The 20,633-nt window shown below is 47.7% G+C and overlaps 1 protein-coding gene across 4 annotated transcripts in view; it reads right to left on the minus strand.

The window, feature by feature from the left end:
- Kirrel3 (kirre like nephrin family adhesion molecule 3) overlaps nt 1-20,633 on the minus strand; it is a 537,752-nt gene that overhangs the window by 123,262 nt on the left and 393,857 nt on the right. The gene's annotated exons all lie outside the window — the stretch shown is intronic.

A 20,633-nucleotide genomic window follows, 5' to 3' on the forward strand; every position in this document is an offset into this window, starting at 1 on the left:
TCTACTTCAGCTCTTAGAAAGAATTCCAGTGGGTTCCTTTTGGCTCCTTCTAAAGACAGGGAAACTCCCAACCTTGCAAATGGTGCTTTTTGTCCTTGAGAGAGCAATTGAAGCTCTGTATTTCCCTGAAATATTGATTCATTTACCCCCAAACCTGCACCATGGACCACACAGAATCAGAGAAACCCCTTCTATATCTGCCTACCCTACAGTGTATCAGGCATCTTTTCTTTTCCTCAGCATTTCATGGAGGAGGAGGTGAGCAGAATGTGAATCTCTGGTCCAGGGGTTTGGAACTAGAACAAGATGCCTCTGGGCTTTGGGGTGGTTTCTTCATGGATGGTACATCTACATGCTAGCTCCTGGCATTGTGTGTGCTCAGCCCAGTGTGTGCACATGAGGTGAGTGGAGGTGCACTGCACACGTATGTGTATGAGAGCACGTGTATGTGTGTGTGTGTGTGTGTGTGTGTGTGTGTGTGTGTGTGTGTGTGTGTGTCTGTGTGTGCAGCTTGTCTAGGCCCTGGAGGAGGGGCTCAATCTACCTGTCCTTCTTTGGGCCATGGACAGTGAACAGTGTGTGACCGATGGGTTTCTGTTCCTCTGACTCTGCATGACGCCTGCTCCTTTTGTCTTGAGGCCTGGTTACATGTAAAAACTTCAGCCTCTCCTATCACACAGGTCTGGGCTTGCTGACTCTGAGGTGGAAAGGGACTACCATGTGCCAAGAATCAGGCATCCACCTGGAAAGACAATGCATGTCCTCATTTATTCTATCTCTCCTGTGCCTAGAATAAGGGATTTAGGTTGTTATATATTGAGGAGTCCCAATTGTTCAAGGTAACACAGGTAAGGGGGCAGTAGGGACAGATGTGGATGAGACGTACAGAGCATGCTCCATCCATTAGCATGTGGCAGTGACCAAGGTAGCTCACCAGTGTCCCTGCAAGGGAGATTCTCCCTTCTGGCAGGCCATTGCTGGGCCCGGAAGGTGAGGGAGCTGTCCAAGACAGACAACCGCAATATGGGCTCATAGTGAGCCCTTTGTTTTCCCCACTTGGAAGGGTAGTTAGTTCCCAAACACAAGTGAGCATACAATCCAATTTCTTTCATTCCATCTGGGTCCAGGGAGCTCAGCTGATCTGACATTTGCTCAGGTACCTGGGACAGAAGATCTCTCATCTTTCTAAATCCTTCTGCTTGTTGTTTGAGATTTTTCTTCCTCTGATTTACTTATTAGATTTCTACAGGGCCTTCCTACATCTGAGCACTCAGTGTCCCCAGAAACCATTCACTAATTTAACTAATAACTACTCTTATGAACAAGTCATGTGTGGAATAAGCAGGAAGCCCCTGGATGAGGAGAACTTGGGAGAGGGAGGAGGGACAGAAGAGACAGGCCATGTCTCCAGGTACTCAGGAGGCAAGTGCTACCTTAGACTGGCTAGTATCATGTTCCTGTGATTTTCCACATCAGCATTTTTAATTTAATTTTTAAATCATTATGATAAAGACGATATCCAAAGTTGCAGTTACATAAGTCGGTACAGAATATATCTTTTTGGACAATGTCACCCCTTCCCGTCCACTCTCCCTGTATTTCCCCACTTCTCCACATCTGGATTTGCCCCTGGATCTGGAATACTGCTGGTACAGTCCCCAAGCTCCCATTTCACCTCCCATACCCCCCCCCATTCCTGGCTTCTCTCCAGCCCTGTGCCACATTCCTCTGTTCATATTTTTTCTGTCTCCTTGGCAGGGTATAAAGTCCTTCAAAGCAATCTCCAAGTCCCCAATTTATACTTCTCACTCTACCTGAACCACAGTGAGAGTGTAACAAATATTTGCCTAGTAGGAGAGTCATGGAGAGAGCAGAAATGATAATAAGATTCTTTTTCATCCCTATCCTATTACCCTCCCCTGAGGCTCTCAGAATTGGGGAGACAGGGTGCATAGACAAAGATCAGCTAACACTGGGCTGGGCTTGGCCAGGAGGTCCTCATAGAGGACACAGGACCAGACTGGGCCACCTAGCATGCCAGGGGAGGGCCAGTCAGAGAGGGAAAAGTCATCAGTGGCAGGAGTGGTTTGGTTTGAGCCAAGCATCTGTGGTATAAGGCAGGAAGGCAGCTCTGTCTAGAAAGGTAGGTGGAGGGTTTTGCATGCTAAATGAAGGGTGTTGGATTTGTTTTCCTGTGTTAGATAGATTCCAATTTGATCAGGCTGAACTTAGGCACCAGGTGTAGGTCTATTATTTACTGCTCTTTTATGATTCTACCCTAGGGAAGGAGGGGGCATGGATTCCGTGCACTCAGGATGTGTGATTTGACACTACCTACTCTGGTCTTCCCCTTCTGGTCAGGAAGACTAGCCTGCCCCTGACCCCAGTCTGGCCCTTTGTGTTGCAGGTGATCCTTCTGGTTTTTCATTGGTAATTCCTCCTGCTTCCTTGATCTGGCAATCTGCCTGCTTGATCCAAGCAATCTCAGTTCTCATTCCACAGACAGGGAAATAGAGGCTTCTAGGACTTAAGCATCCTTCCCAAGGCCACATAGCTAAGGACCAAAGGGCTTGGAACTCAGGTCCATCGGCCCCAAAGCTAGGCTCTTCTCTTTGCTTCTGCTTGTTTGAGTTAAATGGCTTTAATATCTGATCTTGAGCAAATTATTGAAGCTGCAGTTCTATCTCACAAATGAGAGCTCTTCACAGAGCCTGTCCTTCACCACTCAGAACCAGCTTCATACTGCCCCACGCCAGGACAGGCTGTTTGCTAGGCAGTCTGCATTTCCCCAGCAGCAGCCCAGGGGCACCTTACCAGCTTCGATAAGCCCTCGTTTGCATTTCTGCCTTACATGTCTTGCGGGTGCAAGCTGGTATCAGAACGCATTCCCCCTGATGCCGCCGGAAGCAATAATCCAGACACGGTTCCGGGGTTTAGTGGAAATCCTTCATGGTAGCCGCAGACAGCGAAAGCCAGTGAAGCAAGCATTTCAACCCATGCAAAATCTGCCCATTTGCCTCCCAAATCCAGGCTGCGTGGCAAGGATGGCTAGAAAGGAAGCCCAGGAGTGCCCCAGTTCAGTTAAGTAGGGTAGGGACAAGGGCCTAAAGCCTTAAGAAAAAGCAAGGGTAAAGTTGTCAAGCATTCCCAAAAAGGTTACCATTTGATTTGATTGCGGCCGTCTGCACAGCAGGCTGACTCACTGTCACACACACTTTCCTACTAAGTCCTTACAGCACTGACGTAAGAAGTTGGCTTATGCTTAATTTTCATATGAGGGTCAGCTAGTCTAAGTGATGTGTACAAAGCCATACATGAAATAGTATAGCAGAGCCACTCACTGCAGACAGGGGTACCCTGCCATGTATCCTCTCTCCTCTCTCCTCTCCTCTCCTCTTCTCTCCTCTCCTCTCCTCTCCTGCCCTTTCTTTCCTACCCTTCCCTGTCCTTCATTAGCCCACAATTAATAGTATAAGAAGAATTCTTGTGATTAGTCCATAGCCATAATTCCATAATTCCAGACTGTGTATTTTGAGCACCCCTCTATCATAGTTCCTTAACCCTGCTCTCCTCCCCAGTTTTTAAACAGTTATGATAATTTTATTCCTCTATCTTCATAAACACAATGTACTCTTGACAGATTCTCTCCCCTCTGCCCCATGCCTGCTCCCAGGCATCATGGGAAATTCCCTCAGTGATGTAGCCATCTTGCTTCCTCCATCCAACACACAGATCTGGGGGTCTCAGACCCTCCTGCTGTCCTCAGCTGACTGTGGCCTCCTTGGAATTGAGAGGCCTATGTGGTTACCAAGGAAAATGTGCTCCAGTGCTAAGCTTGCTGGCAGCTTGAGGCAATAAGCTATCATTCTAAAATGAGGTTTTCCATTTCAGAGATTCTGAAACCTCCAGGTCTGCCAAAACTGCAGGCCATCTTCCCACGATCGCCGGGATTGTGGCCAAAGATGAGCTGCTCACAGACCCTTTCCCCAACTCCACCAAAGCTATGCTGACAGCCCGTCAAAGGCCCCAGTGCCTAGGGGATAGCCTCATACACTGGAGCATCTCTGTCTTTCTATATTTACATATTTAGATACAGAACAAACGCACAAAAGAATCTTGTATAATGAGCCTAGAACCATATGTGCCACGGAGTTAAATAGATCTTGGTTCCAATGTTAATGCCAGTTCTTATTCATTGTATACCTCGGGTAAGACAAAATGAATGGTGACAATAATACCACCTAGCACGGTGCCTGGCACATGGCAAAACTTTACGCATGGAGGCATCTGCCATTACACCCACAGCCTGTCTTCCCCCACCCCCTTCCCATTTGGAGAGTGACAGCTGTAGCAGTAGCACACAGACTCCTGGGTAGGGAGTCTGCTCATATGCCAGGCCTCTGTGGAAGCCACTGGTGGCTGCGGACATTATAGGCCATTGTTTTAATCAATACTATATTATTTCCTTGCCACCATCTATCCCCATGTTTATTATGTATAAATAGGGTTTTCAAATGATGTGAATGCGTTAGCGTAATGTAGCTGACATTCAGAGTATGCAATTTGGTGGCTGCCCCTCAGGACCTCCAGGAAAATGAGATGCTGTATCTGCCACCAAAGCGTCCTTGTGAGTGAGAGTTTTGAGAAATAGACTTTGGTGGTGGTCAGGGCATCTGGGGTGGGATGCAGGCCTGGGTTCTAAAATAACATGGTAGTACCCCAGCTCTCTCACCAGGTCTCACAGGGTAGAAGTAAAATGGATGGGATTTTGGTTAGATGAGGCATGCTTTCTCACAATGATGTCCTTGGAATTGAAGGTCAAAAGGCCACCTATCCCTGTGGGTTACAGTCAATAGGAGAGAACTCCTACAATGAGCCTTTCACTCCATCAAGACAGGTAGTAGACAACTTAGAACTCATTGGCAGAACTCTCTGGCATACCTTGGAAAGAAAGCAATTTATTCCACGATGGTAGTTTGTGAAATTTTATCAACTAGATGAGTTTCCATCTACTGGGTTTTTATTGTTTTTGCTTTTTTTCCCCCTCCTTCTTCTTCTGTTTGGAAGCAGATGTCCACATAGGAAAAACTGCCTGACTTTCTACCTTCATATCTCATGGCAAAGAGAGCCCTGGGGTTGGAGAGGCTGACTCTAAGAAATGCAAGGAAGGACTCCATAGCCTAGCATCTCATACCTGTCTGTTGATCGGTGGAGAATGCTTGTCAAACTCTAGGGGTCCATCTTGCTAAAGGTACTCTATAAATGTAAACGGCGTCATTATCATTAAGCTCCGACCGTGGATCTTAAAGCCCTCTGCATACAATGTGATTGGAGTCGGGCTTTGCCTCTCTTCCCTGTCTGAGAGATATGGGGGAGGTGTTTTTCTTGGCAAATAAATATGATATCATAAACCCTGGAAGCAATCCAACCTGAGTAACGGTCGTCTGCTTTTCTAATTCCCTCTGCCGCTCGGAGCAGGCCCATTATTCTTTACTTCCTCTCCTTCCAAACAAACTATTGGAGAGCATCACTCAGCCACAGGATCCCTCCCCAGACGTGGCTGCATATAACGGATGTGCTCAGATTACAGAGCACATTTGGGAAAACACAGTGAGACATTTGGCCCAGAAAAGGTACCCGAGGATCACAGATGACAGTGGTCGCTCATCGTGTGTCTTTCTTCATAAGTGACACAGAGCCAAAGTCATTAAGAATCACATTGCTTAGTGTCGCCATTTCCCTCTCCTAAATCATTAAGGAGTAAGTAGGTAACGAGGTAGTCCAGCTCCAGACAATATTCATCAGGAAGCACGCAGCTGTATTGTTGAGTCCTCCCTTGGTGTGTGGCGGGGGCCTGCTGCAAAATGGAGCCTTCTGCCAACTTGAAGTACACAGCCCCCAACTTCTAACTCTGGTTGTCATTAATCCTTTTTCCCTTCCTTTCCTTTCCGTCTCCTTCCCTTCCCTTCCCTTCCCTTCCCTTCCCTTCTCTTCTCTTCAGGGTTACACCATATGTGGAATGGAAATAGAAGTTGAACTCAGGGCTTCTGCCAGTCCTGGTTGGTATGTACGTATACACACACACACACACACACACACACACACACACACACACAACACACACACGAAATCTCATTATTCTTTGTGGACTACTGTAAAGCCTTGAGTGCTGTGTCTGCCCAGGTTGAAATAATTGATGACCTCCAATATCCAGGGGGCTTTCTGGCATCCACATAGTTGTATGAGAAGAACAAGGAGTCAGTCTTACTGGAGATGGGCCTTGAGGCAGGCATGTGGCAAGGGCCTTGCAAGTCCTAGTAGAAGGATCAACTAGTGTGCCAGGCTGACATTGATTAAACACTCACTTTAGCTAAGTTGGGGGACACAAGGCAACATGGAGTCATTTGCCTCAAGGAGCTGATAGCCTGGGAGGAAAGACAGATGAGGTCAATAGACTGAACATCTTTAGTCTGAAAACCTGAACTCCAAAATGCTCCCCAATCCAACATTTTCCTTGAGTGTCAGTACCATGGTGTAAATGAAAAATTCCATGTTTGACCTTGTGTGACCCATTGTAGTCAAAAGCCAACAAAGAATCGTATAAAATCCCCTTCAGGCTATACACCCAGAGATTGTAAGCATATCATAAATAGCTTTGTTTTGACGTGGGTCCTATTCCCAAGATACCTCATTATGGAGAAGCAAATACATATACAGAATTAAAAAAAAACAACAGGCAAAATCTGATCTGCTTCTGGTTTGGATTATTTTGGAGAAGGAATGCTCCACCAGCATGCTCTAATGAGGGGGTACAGGGTGTGGTGGAGTGTGCAGAGTGGGAGCCAGTCACCGGATGTGGTAGTTCTTGAAATTATTCCTGGAGGATATGCATCCAAGGACAGATGAGAGAAGGGTGTGCACAGATGAACCTGTAGAGCGGATGCAGTGTGTGTAAAGGCTGGGAGGCCAGAGGAGCACATTATGTTAGGTGATGACATATTTGGTCCAGAGCAGAACTGGAGGGAGAGGGCTAAGAGACCAAATTGGGAAGTCATATTTCATGAACAGCAAACAGGTTCTACCGGGGTTCTTCCTGATCAAGAACCAGGGACCACCCCCCCCCCCCGCAGTAGCCAACATATCTTCAACCCTAGCCCTTCCCTACCTCATACCTAGAGCCCAGAAAATTCTCATTTTGCCTTGGGTTCCTTCTGCTTTTGATTGTGTCAGCAGGAGGAGCCAATGCAGTGTCAGACCCAGAATGAAAAAAAAAAAAACCCAAACCCTGCTTTATCTAACCAGAGGACTGTAATCTGTGAGATGTTCATTTAATATATTTCTGCTTTCTGAATGGCTTTTACTTTTCACTAAATTGAAACTGCAGTACAATATATGTGAATGATTAGGTTGTGTAATACATTCCAGCAAATTTAGATTAGGAATGATTATGACTTAAGTAAGATAGTTGAACACAATTCTTATTGCCATCTATCTTTTCTCTTCTTTTTCTCTTCTTCTTCTTCTTGTGTGTGTGTGTGTGTGTGTGTGTGTGTGTGTGTGTGTGTGTGTTCCCAGGGTGATGCAATGCAAGGAACGAATGACTCAGGAATGCTGAGGACAGGCAGAGAAGAGGCGAGGTCTAACTTTGGAAAGCTTTTGGGGAGGGTGTGGGATGCAAGGAGAAGCACCGAGCTACAAGACAGAGCGGCAAGAAAGGCAAGCCTTGGTCTGCCATTTTCTAGCTGTGTGACTTTAAGCAAGTTGCTTAAAGTTTCTGGGTCTTCCTTACCCATTAGCGAAATGGGCTTCAGTATTTCTGGCTCCTAGGCTGGGCTCAGGTGGCTGTGGGGATGGAATTTAGTCCGAGATATGCGAGGCCATGCTGTTTGAGTGACCATAAACTCACATGGGGAGCCAACGTCTTATCAAGTTCTGACTCTGCTCCTCACTAGAGCAGTGTTGTGACTTAGCCTCTAAGAACTTGCTTCCTAATCCACAAAATGGGAATAATAGCACTTAGCAAGGATACTGTGGGTGTCAGGCTAAAATCAGATTCTTTCTTTCTTTCTTTCTTTCTTTCTTTCTTTCTTTCTTTCTTTCTTCTTTTCATGTTAAAGTGCTTTATAGATGGAGTGCTAGTGGCTCTCAGGAGGCTGAGATCAGAGGATTGTAGTTCAGAGCTATCTTGACAGAGCCTTTGGACAGTAATCACCTTAACCCTGGGGGTACCACATCCTCAGTCTCAGATTGCCCTCATTTTCTAGGACCCCCGGTCCCAGGCACTGGTTGGCTATCTCTGAATGTTCAGGACTCCGTCTACTTCCCGGGGCTTGCAGGAACAGCTGTGATGGACAAGCTCCGTGTGCACCTGTCTTCCCCTTTGTGGGCTGTGCCTGCAGGAGTTGCACTTGTCTCTGCTGGGGCTCACGGATGGTGAATGCAGCAGAAGAAAACAGAACTGGATTTTAGGCCAGTAGGGACCTGGGTGGAGGCAGAAAAGCCTGTGAAGGTCACTGCCATTGCTAAGTGAGCGATCTGTCCCCATTTCTGCCTCAGTGGGAAAATGATGGAGAATGTAATTAGGGCCTGTGGGGGCTGGAGACATAGGCTGAAGCCTCTGTCCCTCTGAGATGCTTCAGTATTGGGAGCTGGCTGCTGGGAGACAGCTCCTGAGCCCAGGCCTTCTTCCTCTATTCTCCTCCTCCACTCAGCAAAATCGATTTGTTCTGTGTGTCTCATTTCAGTCCATCCCCTAGAGGACATGTCTTATTAGCAAGTGAGCCAACATGCTAATGTGGTGTTCAGATGTTAATATCTCACAATTGGTTCGATGTCCATAACCAGTCACCTCCCAAGGGTATAAATATGGAGCAGGAGGTTTCTTTCACTGGAAGACATATCCTTTCTGTGTGGAATTCCATGGGTTCAGGAAGGAAGAGAGTTTGTGCAGGGGAGGCCCCTGGGGTTATATTGAGAAGAAATGGAAGCTCCAGGAGCCCATTGTCAGTGGGTGGCAGAGGAGAAGCAGAAACCCAGGTTGGTGGCTCTTCCTGTTTACCCAGTGCACCCTGGTTACAGGTGGTTTGCACCAGGACCTCAGACCACCTCAGGAGTATCTTGCAACAGTTTCCATTTTGAATGACTTCCAAAGGCCCATGGAACCTTTAGAAGGTGGGACTTAGGGGAAGGAACATAGGTTATTGGGGGCGTGCCCTTGAAGGGAACTTTCCACCTTTCTCTCTTTGCTTCCCCAGTTGACATGAAGTGAGCAGATTGCCTTGTGCTCTATGGTGATTTTCTGTGCTACCACACAGGCCCGAACTCACAGAGCCAAGGGACCGGCAGCTCAATTCACTGAAATCCCAAGCCCAAATAAATCTTTCCTCGTGGTTTCTTGAGTTGATTCTCCTAGGAAGTTTGTCACCGTAATGGAAAGGTGACTTCCAAAGGCCCATGGAACCTTTAGAAGGTGGGACTTAGGGGAAGGAAGATAGGCTATTGGTCCCATCAGGATGTTCTCACTAACAGGCGGGTCTGGTAGTCACAGGAAAATCTCTGTGCTCTGAGCCCAGAGAATTATAAATGGGGTTCCTGCTAGGTGCTGGTGACTCAAGCCTGTAATCCTAGCTACTCAGGAGGCTGAGGTCTGAGGATCATGGTTCAAAGCCAGCTTGAGCAGGAAAGTCTATGAGACTTTTATCTCTAGGTAGGCACCAGGAAAAAAATGGGAGAAGGAACTGTGGTTCAAGTAGTAGAGTGGTATCCTTGAGTTCTTTTGAACTGAGCAACAGTGCCCAGGCCCTGAGTTCAAGCCCCAAGGTTACCATTGCTTGTCATATTTCTGATGATATGTCAGGCACTTTGAATATTCTTATCAATTTGGGGAACATAGAAATGAGACCATGGGCGAACAAATGCAGGAGTGGTACTCACTTGACACTATGTTGAAAATGAACTGTGAAACGTGTGGATGGAGATTGGAGGGAAAAACTGGGAGAGAGTGAGAGGAGGGATGACATGGTCCAGAAATGACCTGACTTATGTAACTGTAAGACCTCTTTACATCACATTTCTAATAACAATACAAATTAAAAGGTGGTGACATTCATTGTTAGGTTTTGTTTTACCAGCCCAGTAATAAACTTTAGGCTCCCAAATCTTAAATGTTTAACTTGCACACACCACCAAGGGACCAGTCTTGAGAGGGATGGAAATCAACCCTAAATCAGCAACCATGCCTACTCACGATTCCTGCAATCCCTGAAGCTCCATGCCTCCTTGCTGAGCCAATAGCCCCTAACTCTCAGGGCAAAGGCATGGAAGCCTGCATACCAGAGCTAGTGATGCATGCTTTGGCTTCTCCAAAGAGGGGTCTGCAAGGCAGTGGAGGGTTTGCTAACAGTTCTGGGTGGACTATGAAATAAAGTTCCAGAACTATAGAAATAAAGTTCTATGAGGTCCCTTGGATGGATGGGATTTACATGTACCAGGTACCTAAGATATTTCAGACCCTGTTCTAGGTATTTTCCAAACAGATCTTATTTTAATCATATGCAACACGGTGAAGAAAAGAAAACTGAGCTAAAGAGAAGTCTAACATTGCAAAGTTAGGATGTGGAGGAGGCAACCAAGATTTCACAGGGTCAAGTGATTCTAAAATCACACTATAGTGTTGCAAGAGAGACTGGGAGTGGAGCTTCTGGACACAGGGAAGGCGTTGATCGCCTTTGGGTTCAGTATCTCTTGGAGCCTTCTGCTCAGCATTTCCTGGTGTTTATCAACACCTCCTGTACTTGTTGCTCAGTACCTCCCGGTACCTGCTGTTGAATGCGTCTTGCTGCTTGCTGTTAATACTTCCTGATGTCTGTTGCTCAGTGAATACTTCATGGTGCGTGCTGCTCAGTACCTCCTGGTGGCTGTAGTGCTTGAGCTCTGAACCCTGGCCCAGAGTGAACCCTTACGTTTAGGAAGAGCCAGGAGAGCCAGGGTGGCCATTCAAGAGGCCCCTCTAGGGAGGCTGTGATTTCTCCAATCCCAGGCAAGGCTGAGTTCTGTGTGCTCTGGGTCTTAAAAGCTTCTGCAGAGTAGGGGTGACCAGGACCAGGAGCAAAGGACTTAGCTTGGGTTGATTAGGCCTGTCCAGGGTGGAAAGAGACTGGGGCCCATTGCAGAGAGCCAGCACCATATCAGACCATGGTCCAGGTGGCTCTTTAGAGCCATTCTCCCTCATCTCCGACACAACTAGCCCAATAATTGACCAAGTCACTGGTCACTGCTTGCGCGCTCAGTCATTGTTAACTGGTGACTTGAAAATTACCTTTATTTAGCACTGTTATCAGGAGGCTGCAGGGGCCCGGCATTTCCACTTGGTTAGCTCGCTTTGGCAGCCAGCAGCCTCATCACACAGCCCAGAGCCTGGAGGCCATTTGGGAGTCCTCCCTGCCTCCCTTCCTGTGGGGAGCAGGCCATGTGCTAAATGGGCTGGCTGGGGCAGGTAGGCTAGCACACAGCAGGCTCTGCAGACCCTCTGAGTACAGGGCTGGGGCGGGTGAGTACCCACCTCTCCCTGCGCCCCACTGTCTGTTCAGCACAGCCTGCTTGCCTGCTGCTGACATGCTGTTGTAAGTGTAGGAGACCATCTTGAATAGGGGACCTTGGCAGGGGTCTGGGCATGCGTGAGACAGCAGATGTGCAGGACATGCGAGCTCGTGTGAATGTGAGCTTTATGGAGGGGGGCTATCAGTGCTTCCCGATAGCCAAGAGCAGATCCTGTGATTTGTGATTTCCCCTTCTGGGATTAGCTGATCTTGCCAGAGGATTCTCAGGCTCTGGAGGGAGCCATGGGACCTGTTCTCTATCCTGGAGGGCAGGGCTGGTCCGTGCTCTGCTTAGCTGTGACTATAGGTGGATGTTTGCTGACTGACACATCAGAGAGAGACAGAAGAGCCCTGGGCTCTACACTATCTGCCTCACTGGGCAAAAGAAATCACACATGCTGGCTGCCTAGTATTATCCACGGGTAGGGAGAGAAGCACCCATCCCACCAGCCACAGGCTGTGTTAGGCGTGGGTCTGCGGCAGGATTTGGCGCTCCCTTAGCTGGAAAGAGAGGGAGGAGAACAGGTGGCAGGAGAGGAAGAAGGGATTGGGGAAGATGAGTGTGTATGAGGATGCAGGGGGTGGGGAGTAGGGGAAAGAGTAAGAGTTGGCTCTGGATAGGAAGCTGGTCCTTCCCTCCCATGTTGCATATCCAGTTTTGGGGGGCTGGACTAACTCATCATCCCCCCCAGGCCCTAGAATCTCACTAATGGCGATAGGAAGGATCCCCTGGATAGCCTGAGATTCTGAAGAGGCAAGTTATTTTAAAGATTGTAACCAATCCTTTTGGTTTATTTTTCAGGTAGGTCTCAAGTTTGCCTTGGACTGTGTGATCTCCCTCCCTCTGCCTTCTGATTAGCTGAGATTACACTCAGTCTAATCATACCCCATCCCAAATCCCCAGAGAGGAGCATCTGTCTTTAGGAGTTGTTTACTACTTTCTGTTAGCCTTGGGCCTTGCATTCCTCAGTCCTTTGGCACTAGTGGGCCCCAGGGGGGACAAAAAACCTGCCCCAGGCCTGGGGACTGTTGAGGGGGGTGCTTCTTGGTGGTAAGACACAAGGAGACCTTTTCTCAGCACACACTGAATGAGGATACAGTTTTTCCAGCTGCCTGTGGCACTGTTTCCATGCAGCTGTAGGGACTATGACAAGGTCTGTGGGCTGTCAGCCTGGCTGGAGAGCACTTGAGAGCTACTTCATCGACCGTCTCTTCTCTTTCTAATGCTCTTAACACATTTGAGTGGTGGGGTGGGGCCTGAAGGCAGTGAGTGCCCATAGGGTTAGACAGACAAGGGAGCTTTCGTGGTCTTCCTGAAGCTGGGTCCTGAGATGAGGAGCACGGAGAGCAAGACAGTGGAGTCCAGCAGGCCTGTGGGCCCAGTGGGGAGGTGGTCTGAGAAAAAGCTGGCACAGGGTCCCCGTCAAGTGTGGTTTAAGGAGACCTGTTTGGCAGATGACTTAGTTTTCTGTTCTTCCTACTTTTCAAAGCCAGGCTTGGATTGGAGCTTCTTTCATTGACTCACCCCCCACATAGAACTCATCTGGCTAAAATCTCACCACCACACACAAGGTTTGACATTGCAAGCAGAGACACTCAGCGCTTTGCCCAAGGCTACCCAGCTGATGAATGGAAAAGTCAGGTCTACAAGAAGGTGTTTATCCAAGAGACAGTGGGCTCAGGACTCCCTCTCTGACCTTCTCTGGTGTGGCTGTGTGTTTCTAGAGAGTTTAAGTCACGATTTAAGGGTCAGAGTCTCGTCACAGCCAGTATTGTTTGCTGCAGGGATGCTGCCAGACAATCCACAGGAATGGTGAAGAGGAAAGAGTATGGGAAAAGACACTACTCTGTTCAAGGCTCTCTTGAACTCTAGAGGAAGCCACAGGAGCTGAGGTTGAGCAACCTCCATCTTCTCCAGAGGCCATCCACCATTTTCAAGTCTTACCCCTCAAGAAGTGGCAGCAGGCTGACCTCCAGTGTCTATGCCCAGCGAACATCTAGAGAGATGCCTGCCCATCCACTGCCTTATACTCACACCTATGTTAGTGCTGGGCACGTAGCAGATGCCTAGTAAATTGCCAAATAAAGCCTAGATTATCATTTGCAAATAAAACACATTTTTATAAACCCTATTTTATAGATCCAGAGAGCTTATGTAACAAACACAGTCACGCAAACCATTTAGTAGTGGGAAAAGTGAATTTCCTTTTGCCCACATCTTTCTAAAGAACTTGAGGATTGTGGCCCAGGGTCAAGCATCTGATTTGACCTCTGAGAAATGCTTCCCATACTTCTCAAGGGCACTGAGGCTACAGTGAGCTGCTGTGTGGCTGGATGAGGAAGAATGAAGCTCAGCGGAAGGAAGCTGACTCTCTGCCTGCTGGCAGATACATGGATGGGGCCTCTCACAGCTCACCTGGGTACCTGCAGGCCCAGATTCCTCCTCCTCCTCCAGGTAGGAGAACAAAAGCCAGAAAAGCATGATTTTTCTGTCAACAAGAAGCCAACTGCAAGGCTGGCATCCATCAGCGGGGTTGAATTCTGGTTGCCTAGTGACATCCAGCTGTTATAAGTTCAAGGACCGACCATCACAGCATGGAGTAGGGCTGTCTGGTCTTGGGTGATGCTTTGCAAACAGGCTCACTGACTGCCAGTGTGAAAGCCCTTGACAGGTGTCTGTGCCTGAAACATGGACTTGATAATGACACCAGATAGTCGTTACTGGTTGGTTTAGGTATTTAGCACTCTGTACCTTTTGCTGTTTGTTCTTTCAGCTCACTGCACGAGGAACGCAGCGGCCTTCCCTCCCCTCCCCCTTTCTCAAGCCCTCCTCTCCCTTCCCCTCTCTACATTTTCTGCATCTCTGGATTTCATTAGAGACCTCCTCATATCTTTGATTTCATCTCATGCTGTTTTTCCTCATCGTCCTGGGAACAACAGCCCAACATGTCTGTATATACACACATGTGTGTGTGTGTATTTGGGGTGTGTGTGTGTGTGTGTGTGTGTGTGTGTGGTATATCTAGACAACAAGTAGTCTGGGTGTGTACTGTCTCCATCATCTAGGTTTAAGTGTGTGCTATTTGCACAAGTGTTGAAAATCACCTACACACACATTTTTCAGACTTCATGCCTGTCATTCAATGGTACGTGAGTGGATTAGTAAATAAAATCACAGCAACATCTGTCTAGTTTTTCAGGTGGGCGTGGTGGCCTCACGGGCTGGATGTCTGGAGAGAGACACACATACCACTTGGGCCGAGAAGTTGCCCATACACCTGCCAGTTGTAAAAGGCTTAGAGCAGGATCCTGTGCCACACGAGTCCTTGTCTGTCTACTGAGTCACTGAGGAAAGTCAGGATTTTGCGGTGTGGCAGCTCTGATGGGCTCAGAGGAATCTGTGCTCTCCCCACAGGTAGAGAGGCCTGCTCTTCTCTCAGTCCCCATTAGTACAATGGCTCTCCGTGGTCCCACGTTTCCTGCCAACAGCAGACCACAGGTCCTGGGAGTCCAAGCCAGAGCCTGTCTGCTTCTCTGTGGCTCTGCAGCATGGGGACACGGAGGGCAGTGCCAGGAGCCCGCTGCAAGCTGACAAGGCTGAATGCACATCAGTGCTGGGAGTCGACAGGACCGTCTGAATTAAGTGGCCAAGTTTAGTTTTTAATTAAGCCCCCGTGGTCTTTTCAAAAGGTCAGCGATGACACCGTCTTCTTTAAGGCCAATACGAGAAGACATTCAAAGTCAAAGTTCTGAGATAGGAGCCTTGTAACTGGAAATGTCACAGGAAGAAATTTGGAAGTGGGGGAAGAGGAGGCTGGTGGGAAGGACAGGCCTGTCACACCGTCCTGTCATGTGGCTTTGCAGTATCCACAAAGCTGGTATTGGAGGGCAAGGGTCTACTCCATTCCCTCCGGGGCCTCCCCCAAACACTGCTTGTGGGGTTCATCATTTTACTAGGCCAGTGGAATTCAGGGTCTCATGTTCCCTGACATGGAAAAAAGCTCATGTCACCGGGGAAGAGTGGGGAGCAGCGGCTTGAGGCCCTTGGGGAATTGGGACAGATGTATGTAAAGTCCATCAATTTCTGTACCCATTTTTTTATATCTTTCTACAGACTTCAATATTATCCTATTATTATTGTTGTTGTTGTTGTTATTTGTTTTTTGTGCTGGTACTCAGGCTGGAAATCAGGGACTGGGTGCTGCCCCTTCGCTTGATTTTTTTTTCCCCCAGGTTGATGTCTTGCCACTTAGACCACAGCTCTATTCTAGCTTTTTGCTGGTTAACTGTGAGATAAGAGTCTCACAGGCTTTCCTACTTGGGCTGGCTTTGAACTGCAGTCCTTAGATTTCGGTCTCCTGAGTAGCTAGGAAGACAGGTGTGAGCCTGGGGCTTGAACTCAGGGCCTAGGTGCTACCCCTGAGCTCTTTCGATCAAGGCTAGCACCCTACCACTTTGAGCCACAGCATCAATTCTAGTTAATTTGACATAAGAATCTCACAGACTTTCTTTCCCAGGCTGATTTTTGAACCTCAGTCCTCAGATCTCAGCCTCTTACATAGCCAGGATTAGAGACATGAGTCACCAGCTCCTGGCTCAGATGTGGATATAGATTCCAGAGATTTGCTGTTTAGTTTTGAGTCATTTGCCACTAGAAAACTTATACTATAGGATGGGTCTGTACCTCAATTAGCAAAATATGAATTTCCTAGCCTTCACTGAAAAGCTAGGCATGGATAATGAGACAAAATAGGAGGGGAAAAATCATTGAATGGACTTGTGTAAAGACAGATGATTACTGTACCCTGGGTGGTGTATTTCTTTTGTACTTTCCTCTTTGTTTTTCTTTCTGCTTGAAGTGTGGAGCTGATGGCTGGAGCTTTAGCAACTTTATTTTTTATAACCACAAGATTATAACTTCAGAATAGCACCCAGCACTAAGGAAGAGCTGCCTCCCTTCCCCCAGACTTCATGGTATATGAGAGAAAAGTTAATCTCTAGTCTTCTTAGGCTACTAAATGATTTACTTAATGTCCTGAGCTTCAGTTTCCTTCCTCCTACGATGGCAATAATATTCACCGATTGCCTTGTGAGCCCACTCCTGGGCTTCTCAGAATGTTTTCGGCCTGTGTGAGAAGATCACATGGTTTTGTCTATGAACAGCAGCTGCCTCCCTCCCATTGTTTAGCGGGATAATTGTTCCTGAACTCAGGAACTTCAAGGGCTGGCTCAGGCCTGTTCTAAAGTCCCCTTGTGAGCTCCCATTTTTCTAGAAATACAATAGCTTTTCCTAGCTTGCCAGGCCTCACCCCTCCTTGCTGGGCACAGAGACGTCTGCTGTTTCAAGCTGCTGAAAAGAAGATTTCAAAGAGCCCCACATTGGCCTGAGATTGGCTCTGCCTCCTAGGAACTCTTGTTTCTAGGACTCCTTAGAAGCATCATTAGTCTGGGGAGATGGCGGAGCCCACGCCTGTGCGCCTATTTCCAGGGCTCTGCGGCAGCTTCCATTGTCTCTGTCCTGCTGTCCCTGCTCTGTGTCTTGGCCCTGATGGGTTTTCTGAGGCAGGAGGCTTGTCTGCACGTTCATTTCCTGGCTCTTTTCTCCCTCATCTCTGTCTCCTTGAACTCCAAGATTGTAACAGGGTGCAGCTCATCGTGGGTTGTGTTGTATCTCCAAACACCCCTCCAACCCCCATGCATGGTCTCTCCCTGCCCTTCTTTCTTCTCCTGCCATTTTGCTAGGCCCAAGGTCAGGCTCCCAGAGGCCTGTAGAGACCTCTGGGTGCCGCTTGGCTTTTCTTCCCAGTGAAAAATCTCCTATCTGTAGCTAGTGTACAGTGCTGGATGCTCTCCGGAGCATGTCTGCCTGCTATCCACATATCAGCTTCCCTGGTATGGAGCATCCTTCCTGGGATAGAGGCCCCCGAGGGCTGGCAGAGCCATTCCCCTCCAGTTCTTAGACAACAATCTGAGAACTTGACTTATTAGCTAAGCTCATGTGGTAGCAGTGTGTGTGTGTGTGTGTGTGTGTGTGTGTGTGTGTGTGTGTGTGTGTGTGTGTGGTAGGTGGGGCTTGAACTCAAGGCCTGGGTACTGTCCCTGAACTTCTGTGTGCTCAAGGTTAGCACTTGACCCACAGCACCACCTCCAGTTTTTGAGTTGTTAATTGGAGATAAGAATCTCATAGGGACTTTTCTGCCTGGACTTGGCTTTGAGCTGCAATCTGAAGATCTCAGCCTCCTGAGTAGCTAGGATTTACAGGTGTGAGCCACTGGCACCTGGTAATAGGCAGTTTATTAATCCTGCCTTCTGGATTTTAAACTTAATGCAGACTGGTGTGAGGCAGCTTTCCATCATTATAACAAATGTCAGAGACAACCAACCTAACAAAGAGAAAAGGATCTTTTGGCTCAGTTTTAGTCTATGGTTCAGTAGGTGTGATGGGCTTAAGGTAACATCTCATAGTAAAATGCCCAAAACCTTTTCCTTTTTTTTTCTTTTGCCTGTACTGGGGCTTGACCTTGGAGTCTGGGAACTGTCCCTGGGTTTCTTTTTGCTTAAGGCTAGTGCGTCACTTCCAGCTTTTTTGGGGGGGGTAATTTATTGGAGATAAGAGTCTCACAGACTTTGTTGCCTGGGGAGGAACTTGGAATCTCATATTTCAGCCTCCTGAGTAGCTAGGATTATAGGCACTGGTGCCCCTCTTTCTTTCTTTCTTTCATTTGTTTTTTTCTATTTGAACTTGAGATCCTCAAGCCTTTTAGGACCCTGGCTAGCTCCTGGTTAGCTTCTGGTTTGAGTCTGTAATGTCCCCCAAAGGGCTCCTGTGTTGATGGCTTGGTCCCACTCTGGTGGCCTCCAGAGGTGCCTGGTTCACAAGGGCTCTACCTTCAATTCATCAGTGAATTCAGGGATGAAAGGGAGCTGGAGACCTAGTGGAGATGGTAGGGAGTGAGGTTTAGTTGAAAGCACGGCTGTGCCTTGCCCATGGTTCCTTCTGTCTCCGCTGTGCCATGTGCTTTCCCTCACGGGGTTCCGTCTCATCCCAGGCTCTGATGTGGATGGAATGAGCCAGAATAAACCTAACCTCCTTCCAATGTCTTTTCTCAGGTATTTTCTTACAGTAATGGCTAATGGAGAAACAGGTGTACATGTCTCAAATACATCCCTACACATGCTTTCAAAGCCGTGGGTAGTCTAGGTCCCCTCACCCCTACTCTAAACCCAGAAAGAAAGGAAGAAAGAAAGAAGAAATGAGAGAAAGAGAAAGAAAGAAAGAGGCCAACAGAGCTGACACAGAGTTCTGAGCATGACAATTCTAGCCTTCAATAAAGAACCTAGGCAGAATGTGAATTTTTTCTCCTAGAATCTGAAGTGCCCTGAAGAGGTGAGGATGGTAAAGACTTGGAACATAAGGGGAGGCAGGAAAAGTCAGGTGGCGAAGACAGAGGGAAGTGAGACCTATTTTCTGAGGATCCATCCCTATTGCTCAAGGTTCAATCTTGAGTTTACCCAGACCTCCTCTCTTTTGGGGTGATTTTTATCATCCAAACATCTTGATCCAAAGGAGAAAGGGCTGCTCAGAAAGGGAAACTCCCTTAAACTGTGTCTATGAGAGCACTGTACTGAGCCATCCTTAAATAACCTTTTTTTTGGGGGGGGGAAAGCCCTCAATTAAGGCTTCAAGCTCAGGCAGTTGTGTGCCATTAGTATCATTATAACAGAATGCATTGTGGGAGTAGGCGTGCACAGTTGAAAGACTGCTAGGTGATGATGCTGTCCATCAGAAAGGGTCCCTCCCAGGCTGTCAGCTCAACTGATACCAGCTTGAAATTGTTCCAGACACTATTCCTTAGGGCCTTGTAAGTTAAGTGTTCTGGGTCTGGCCCCATACTGCAGAGTAAACATGAACTTCATTCTCGCTTTCATAAAGTTGCTGGTTTCATACCACTCCTGTGTTCCTCTCAGTTCTTTGTTTACCCTCCATGACTTCCTTGCCTGCTCTCCTTTTCCCTTTCCTTCTCTTCCATTTCCCTTTCTGCTCTTCTTCCTTAGAGGCTTTTTTTTTTCAGTATCTGTGACCTCAGGGCCTCACACTTACCAGGCAGGCTGCCCTTACCACTTGAATGATGCATCTAGCTCTTCTTTTGTTTCACTGCTTTTTAGAGGTAAGGTCTTTCTTGTGTCTTTGCCTGGACTGTAATCGTCTCACAGAGGGCCTCCTCCTACTCCATGCCACCACAGTTCTTTTTTTTAATTTATTTTAATTTATTATTATTATTAACCAGTTGTGGGCCTTGAACTCAGGGCCTGAGCACTGACCTTGGAGTTTTTCTCAAGGCTAGAGCTCTACCACTTGAGCCACAGCATCACTTCCAGCTTTTTTCTATGTACGTGGTACCAAGGAATCGAACTCGGGCCTTTGTGCATGCTAGGCATGCACTCTACCACTAGGCCAAACTCCTAGCCCTAAAAAGAGTGTTTTTTTTTTTTTTGCCAGTCCTGGGCTTGAGCTCAGGGTCTGAGCACTGTCCTTGGATTTTCTCAAGACTAGAGCTCTACCACTTGAGCCTCAGCACCACTTCTGACTTTTTTTTTCTATGTATGTGGTACTAAGGAATCGAACCCCAGCTCTACCACTAGGCCAAACTCCCAGGGATCGAACCCAGGACATTGCACTTGCTAGGCAAGCGCTTGGCCACTGAGCTACATCCCAGCCCCCTCCACAGTTCTAAGGCTCGCATTTTGCCCAGGTTGGCCTCCAAGATCAATCCTCTCAATCTCTGGCCTCCTAAATAGCTGGTATTACAGATGTGAGCCATACTCCTCAGCTCTTTGGCCCTATTTTTAACCCCCTCCTCCAGCCACCCCTCAGGAAACTGGGTTATCTGGGACCATCTGTAGGGAATTGCCTAGAGTGTTGCAACCTCAGTCAGAGAAAAATCTTCAAAAGACTTTACTTCCCCCCTTTTCCTTCTCAGCCCCTCAATGTTCCAGGAAGCCAAAAGCAAGGAGCAATCTCTCCAATCTAGGAAG

This window comes from Megascapheus bottae, chromosome 27 (genome assembly GCF_031878675.1).
Source record: "Megascapheus bottae isolate mThoBot1 chromosome 27, mThoBot2.hap1, whole genome shotgun sequence".
Lineage (NCBI taxonomy): Eukaryota > Metazoa > Chordata > Mammalia > Rodentia > Geomyidae > Megascapheus > Megascapheus bottae.